The 7634-nt window shown below is 53.9% G+C and overlaps 1 protein-coding gene across 2 annotated transcripts in view; it reads left to right on the top strand.

Moving 5' to 3' along the window:
• SLC6A20 (solute carrier family 6 member 20) overlaps window positions 1-7634 on the top strand; it is a 31848-nt gene that overhangs the window by 2389 nt on the left and 21825 nt on the right. Inside the window, exon 1 of one of the 2 annotated variants that reach the window (XM_059160679.1) lies at window positions 7367-7513. The exons of the other annotated variant lie outside the window; for it this stretch is intronic. The gene's annotated coding sequence lies outside the window, so the exon portion shown is untranslated. Of the gene's footprint in view, window positions 1-7366; window positions 7514-7634 lie in introns of those variants that run through there. 2 annotated transcript variants of the gene reach the window in all.

The raw sequence follows: 7634 nt of genomic DNA, 5'->3' as shown, positions 1-7634 counted from the left end.
TCTATAGCCTGGAGGCCTCCTTTCTCTGCCTCCCACCAACCCCCGTGGTGGGGTCAGAGGCGGCACCAAAAAGTATTGCTTGGACTGCTGAGCGGGATCTGTTAGAAACGCGTGGGGTACATGAGGTGGGGGTGCGGGTGGTTTTCCCTGAGCCTTTCCCTGTCCAGGGGTGTTGCCTATTAATAAGTGATTTATGTGGCCCAAAAGCCGGGCCATTTGCAGACCCATTCTTCACCTAAAGCTAAAGGGTAAACCAACCACATCATGAAAGTCTCCGGAGGAGGGTTTTTCTCAACAGCACCATGACCCGCCACCTACAGCCAACAAAGGGCTTATTTATAAACTACAGGGCCAAGTTGTGCCAAAATACTTCCCAGAATAAAGAGGATTAGGGATCCGTGCTCCTTTCCACGGGCCACGGGGCTGGCTCTGCGCGGAAAGTGGGGTGGGGGCTGTGTCCTTCCTGCTGTCCAAGCCAGGTTCCAGCACAAGGAATGTTAATTCTGAAGATTACGTTTCGGGTACCAGCCGCCTCTGTGCAGCATGCCGGCGCTAGAAGAAAAATAGCCCAGAACCTCTTCTAGAACGAGTCAGCGGCCCTTGGTGACCGTGTCAGCGTCCAAGGCACTGTTGTTCTGGAAGAAATCTGGGATGTGAATGCATGGGTTCTCCCATGGAGAAAAGAAATGCACCAGCAACTGCTTTTTACACAAACGTGCTAGAGTCGTGGAAGAGACGCCGACAGATGGGGAACAGTTGTGTGGCCAATGGCAACGTGGTTGATTTTTCTCCTAAGTTTTGTCTCTGTTATATGGGATCTGTGAAGAGGAGGAAGTCGGAGGACTCCTGCTTGCATGGGTTTGATGACTCTCAGATGGGCTGTCCCACTTCCCACTCAAAGCCCCCTTTGCTCCTCTCTGGTGCTTAGAGCATAGCCTTCCCATGATCCTGATAAATGACAGGTCTCTGGCCACTGCCCTCAAAGATTCTGACTCAGGCACCTGCCATGAGGCGGTGGGGGCAGGATCTGCCCTTCTAGCAAGGTGCTAAGTGGTGCTGATGCTGCTGGTCCTTGGAGCACACCTTAGAGGTCAGGGGTGTTCTCATGCTGCCCCCAGGCCAGCAGCTGCTGGGAGTGAGGTAGCAGGATGCTGGGAAAACATGGAGCAGCCGGCTTTTGATAGGAGAAGTAAGACCTAACTTGGAGCATCTGATGATTACTGCTGTGTAAATATTCCCACCATGGCTGACTTCACACACTCATGTCCTGGGACACGTCCCACCATGAGGTCCCGGGATGCAGGGCTGGCCGTCCCACCATGAGGTCCCGGGATGCAGGGCTGGCCGCAGTGTGCGCAGGGGGCTCCCGTGAGCTGGTCTCAGCTGGCCCTGCATGCCCCTGCAGCCACAGCCCTCCCAGCCAGCGCCTGCCCCCCGGGGCAGAGCCACAGCAGCTCAGCACGCAGATGGACAGGTGGGTGGCACCTGCTGTGGCTCGCCATTCAGTGTGTGCGCGTGCGTGTGTGATCGATGAATGCTCGTTCGTGTTTCTGCAGTTCTCCTCAGTGGGATGGAAACCTGAGGTTCAGGGGCTGTAGTGCATCGAGCCCATAAAATTTCCAAAGTCCACTCCAGATAGTAGGTGAGAGCATGTGCTTTGTGCGTCCCTCGAGAAGCCCTGACTGCTGCTGCTGCTGCTACTACTGGGGCTTCTAGACAAGGTGCTGGGAACCGGCTGGTCTGGGCTCTTGGCCACAGGCCTTCAATGTCTTCCTCCCAGCACCCCTGCAGTCGTTCCTGTCTGTCCTACTCAGAGATGGGAGACAAGTCCAGGGAAGAAAAGGGGGCTTGTGGAGGTGGAGCTGGGGCTTAGGCCATTTCCCTCAGGAAACTGAACCGTCCCCGGACCCCCTGGGGTTGGGGTTTCCTGTTCTGATAAAGGCAAGACCAGAAGTGACTCCTGCAGAGGCCTGGGCCTCCCCCACCCCCACCCCACCTCCTGCCCCTCCCCAGGACAGGACTAACCCTGCCTGGCTCAGGGCCCTTCCCCACATGGCCTGTGACATTCAACCACAGCTTCCCCTGCACACCAGAGGGGGACTGGCCAAGCACCTGCTGTCTGCTGTGTCCACGCAAGAAAAGCCCTTGACACTTGCAGGCCAGCCCGCTCTCTCCACTCCTGCCCTTCCCCCAAATGTCAGTGCCTACCCCCTCCCAGAGGGGATACCCCCACTCCTCGCCTTTTCCAGGACACCCCCTACTCCTTAATTTAAAAGTGTCTGTAAAGCTGTGTCTTAACCATGCAGGGCACCGTGGACTCGGACGTGGCTCACCCCGGTCCCCGCACCACCCCGGTGGGGAAGAAAGGCCCCCAACCAGATCACAGCATCCACCTGCCAGCGGGGAAGCCTCTAGAAGCCCCCCAAGAGCTGAACCACATGCTGATATCTGGGTCCCACCCCCAAATCCTGAGTTGGTCTCACTCCTGTCCTTACCAGGAGGCATATTAAAGCTCCCCAGGGGGTCCTGCTGTGCCATAGGGATGAGAACCACCATCTGAGATCCTTCCCCAAACAGACACGATCCTAGAACATTAAACAGTCAACAAGGCAAACCTCTTAGGAGTTTAATTTCAGTTCTTCAACAAGCATGGATTGAGAATCTACTGCTGCCGGGGACAAAGATGGTCATCACCCTGGAGGATGCGACAGCATGGGAAGGTGTCTTCCACAGGGAGGGGCGTCCAGGGGGCTCTTCAGGAGGCCTGACCAAGTGCCTCAGCAGGAAGGACTAACTGCCCGGGAGATTTAGGGACAGGATCATTCTGGGCAGAAGAAACCATGTGTGAAAACAACACAGAAGGGTGTACATCTGAGGGAAACGGCTGGAAACTCCACGTGGCCGGGACGTCTGCGGTGGGGACCCGGCAGGAGGGCACACAAGGAACGGTCCAACAGGAATGCAGACAGAAGGGCCTCGACGAGCAGGTTGGCAAGATGGAACCGGCATAGCGAAGCCAGGGTTCCAGGCGGGGAAGGGGCACCTTCCGACCTTACAGAGCCTACGGACGGACCGGATGGACTGATGGATGCCAGGACCGGGTTCACCAGGGAGGCCGGTGCAGGGATACTGCTGGCGGAGGGGCTGGGCAGGGGGTCGGACGAGCAACTGCAAGTTCTAGAACAAGGTGGGAGACAGGATAAGCGGGACTTCCGTTTTTCTTACTTGTGTTTCTGTTTGTTCCCAAAAGTTGATTGGAGTCCACTCGACATAGACTTTTCTGGGAAAGCGGAGATGGGAGGGAGTGACTGAGGAGGAGGCAGGCCATACATGGGGTTGGGTGTGCAGAGAACAGGACCGCGCTCCTCAGAGGGTGGTCCCTGGACAGCAGCTTCTGCATCACCTAGGAAATTGGGTTCTGTACTCCTTAAACACATAGGGGTATGTGCACACACACACACATCCCATAAAGGAAAAGATCAGGGTAAAAAGTCCCTGTGTGGTTTTGGAGAAACAAAGGCATGGAAGTGGAAAGATGGCGTGAGTTTGAAAGCCTGAGCTAACTTGCCCCTGAAAGTGGCTGCCTCTGGCTGTTTGGTGTCTTTGTGGGTCTCAAAGGACAGAGCCGAGATTTGCGAAGATAAATTTCATACAGAGAGGAGTTTCTCTTGTAGGGAGCTTCTTGGGTGTAGCAAACAGATACGGTACTGGCTGTGATCATTAGAAAAATAAGTAGCGGGGTACCTGGGTGCCTCTGCCTTCAGCTCAGGTCATGATCTCAGGGTCCTGGGATTGAGCCCCACATCAGGCTCTCTGCTCAGCAGGGAGCCTGCTTCCTCCCCACTGCCCTGTCTGCCTCTCTGCCTACTCGTGATCTCTATCAAAGAAATAAATAAAACCTTAGGAGAAGAAAAAGAAGTAGCGACATGTTCTAGAAGACATATTCTTTTTTTTTTTTTTAAGATTTTATTTATTTATTTATTTATTTGTCAGAGAGAGAGAGAGGAGCGAGAGTGAGCACAAGCAGACAGAGTGGTAGGCAGAGGCAGAGGGAGAAGCAGGCTTCCGGCCGAGCAAGGAGCCCAATGCGGGACTCGATCCCAGGACGCTGGGATCATGACCTGAGCCGAAGGCAGCCGCTTAACCAGCTGAGCCACCCAGGCGTCCCTAGAAGACGTATTCTTGTGTGTGTGTGTACGCACACACACTTGTACACACACATTGGGTCATAAATGTAAGAATACATGTTCATGGTAGAAAATTTGGAAAATAGAGAAATACATAAAGAAATGAAATACCAAATCACCCCAATTCCAGTAGCCAAAAAGTCATGACTGTTCGATCTGGAGGCATATTTTATTTTATTTTATTTTTTTTATTTTTAAAGATTTTATTTATTTATTTGAGAGACAGAGATCACAAGTAGGCAGAGAGGCAGGCAGAGAGAGAGGAGGAAGCAGGCTCCCCACTGAGCAGAGAGCCCAATGCGGGGCTCGATCCCAGGACTCTGGGATCACGACCTGAGCTGAAGGCAGAGGCTTTAACCCACTGAGCCACCCAGGCGCCCCTGGAGGCATATTTTATATGTAATTCCATATCTTAATGATTTTACTTTCCCTGTGACAATCAGGGATTGTTTCCAAAATCATTTAATTCTTGACTCTCTTTGAAGCTGTGAACTCACATGGCCCTTCGAGATTCCGTTTACAGACGTAGCACTAACTAATTTGCCCATTCTCTGGGGTGGTATGGGACTTGAGCTCACAAACCTTGCAGGCTAGATGTCTGGGTAGTAAGTACATTCTCAAGAGTTTTGCCTCGGACTAGTAGGGCTCCCGGCATGGAGGGTAGAGACCCAGCCCTGCGTCCCCCGCTGATGACTAACGTCTCCGGCCAGCTGTTGACCCTCCGGAGGGGGCACCAGAGCTCCTTCTGGGAAGTCAGTCCTTTTTACAGACATGAGCCCACTTATCCTTGTGAATGAGCTGCTGGGGCTGCCTGACGGGCTTGCTGAGAAGGTGAAACCCTCGGGGGTGGGCTTCCCGGGTGAGAGGGTCCAGGCTTTCCCCTGCTGCCAAAGGCTGCTGTGTCCCTGGGTCCTCTCCTCCCCGCCTTTCTCATGATCTGGCAGGCAGTCAGGTCCGGGCCGGTCACCTGCAGATGGGGCTGAACGACCCGAGTGTTCTGCGGGGCGAATCCTGCAGGCAGGGACACTGAGCTGCACGGTTCCCAGGAGCCCACCACTGTGGCTCTCTGCTCCGTGGGACCTGGTAACTCATAAAACTTTTTCTTTGCTTACAAAAGTTTTTTTTTTTTTTTTTTTTTTTTTAAATGTTTACTGGGAACGAGAGAGTCCTTTCTGTGAACACAGCTAGGGAAACATCTGGTGGAATTTGTTGTTGCAGCTGCTCTGTCCACAGCCATCTCTCCTGCTTGGATCTTTCTAGAGACCCAGGAGATGCACTTGCTGCCCTGCCTTACCCTCTTTCGTTTCCGCTGTATCCTCTTCCTCGGGCTACGGGGTCATTTTTCACTTTTTACTTAAAACCTGCATTGGCTTTCAATTCATTTGCCCTATTTTTTTCATCTTCATAAAATCTTTTTTCTCCTTAAATTGTCCTTTCTTCCTCGTGGCCCTGACGCTCTTCCTTAAGTGCTGTGTTCTCTCGGCTCTTAGAGACCGGCTTCTAGAAGCTGGCTACAGATTTCTTCTGTGCGTCCTGGCAAATTGCTTTCAGAGGAAAGCATGTATTTGCTTGAGAAACCTTTAGAGGAGCCCTTGTGTCTTGATCTGCGGTGTATTATCCGGGGGTCAAACCCTGCCTTGGAACGCTCACCCTTCCTGAGGCAGAGGGGAAGGCCAGTATAGACTTGCCCCAGGTCCAGATTACCTAATTGCAGCCACAAAATAAAGCGAGAGTTCAAAGGAACCGTCTATGAAATTTTACGGGTTTAACAACGTGATGGTTTTAGCAACCATGACAAACTTTCCCAGATCTCTCCTGTCATCTCTCTCTGCTAAGAGCTTCACAAATTGCCCACCCACGTTGAACCACCCACAAAACCACTTACCATCCAGCAGCCATTCAGCAAACACTCACTGAACGTGCATTTACTCTGTATCGGGCCCCGTGGTGGGAACTGGAGATTCCATGGTGGGCCAGGCAGACCCCGTCTCCGCACTTAAGAGCTGTTTTGAGAAGTGGGAGTGAGTAGAGCAGTCACTGTGAGGGGGGCACCCCCACTTAGCTTTGGGTGATGTGGAAAGGCTCCTGGAGGAAGCTATGTGCATAGAAGATCCAGAGCGAGCCTGAGGGACTCTGTCCTGCATCCACCAGATACCCACTGTGCGGGGCTCTCTGCTCTGTTCCGAGCAGACCGGCGAGTGAGGGCATCCCTGCTGTGGGGAGCTAGGCAGCAGGCGGACGCTGGAATTACAGCATCATGTCACAGGAGTTACTGCTCAGAAAGTCCAGTGGGGTGAGAAGTTGGAGGGTCTCTCTGGTGCGGGGGCCATGATCGCTCAGGCAGACCGGGAAGGCCCCTCTGAGTGGGGGCAGGTTGGGTAGAGAAATGAGAGAAGGGAGAAGAAAGCATTGCAGGCAGAGGGCTGGACCCGTGGGAAGGGCCACGGGGCTGCAGGGGCTTGAGGGAGGCCTCCAGCCTGGAGAGGAGAGCGGAGCCCTGGGTCTCAGAGCCTCAGAGGCCGTGGGAAGGAGTGTGGGTGTTATTCTAGGTGTGAGAAGAAGCCAAGTAGGCTTTAACCAGATTATGTGTGGGAAGGGCAGAGAGGGGACACAGTTGGACGATCAGCTGTCAGGAGGGAACTGTGGAGTGGACGGACACCAGGAAGACCAGCCCCGGGACACGAGGGTGCTCGCTGGGGAGGTGGCTGTAAGAGCTCTCCAGGCTTGGAGCTGTCTTTGTATCTCAGCGTAGAATTGTCCTCTGTGACTAACCATTCATTCCCCACACCCAGGGTTGTGCAGATGCACATAGGCCCGTGCCACCTGACCTATCTCGGCACCCCAGAGCCCTCTGAAGCTTAAGGACGTAGAAGGAATGATGGAATTCGAGGGTCGCCCATCGGCAGCCAGCGCGACGACGGGTGTCTCCCACAAGAATCCTTAGGGGCTGCTCAGTCTGGCGGGCAGGGGTCTGATGGGAAGCAGGAGGGTGACCTCAGCTCAAAATACTTCCCCAGCAAATTCACATCATCATTTCCAAGGGGGCAAACCCGTAACTTTCCGCAGAGAAACCTGGCAGAGCCTACCTTGACCAAGTGAGCCAAGTGAACCCACCCGAGAGCGGGGCAAGGCGGCATCATGTGCCCCTGGACAAAGACCCAGGTGGCTTCGGTGTTCCTGCCAAAACCCAAAGCAGGGGACATTCCACAGAAGAACTGGTTAGGATTCTCTGGCAGGTCAAGGTCGTGAAAGACCAGGAGAGCTCGAGAGGCTGTCCCAGTGTGAAGCTGAGTGAGGGGATCCAGCCCGAGACACCACGCGTGATGGTGAGGCCGGGGGAAGGATGGGGGTGGGGGAATTGGTCAAATCACAGGAAGGTCTGCGGGTTGATATTTTGTTTGTTTGTTTGTTTGATAAAGAGAGATCACAAGCAGGCAGAGAGGCAGG

This window comes from Mustela lutreola, chromosome 2 (genome assembly GCF_030435805.1).
Source record: "Mustela lutreola isolate mMusLut2 chromosome 2, mMusLut2.pri, whole genome shotgun sequence".
Lineage (NCBI taxonomy): Eukaryota > Metazoa > Chordata > Mammalia > Carnivora > Mustelidae > Mustela > Mustela lutreola.
The sequence above is the reverse complement of the archived record's forward strand: the minus strand, read 5'-3'. Positions and strand labels throughout refer to the sequence as shown.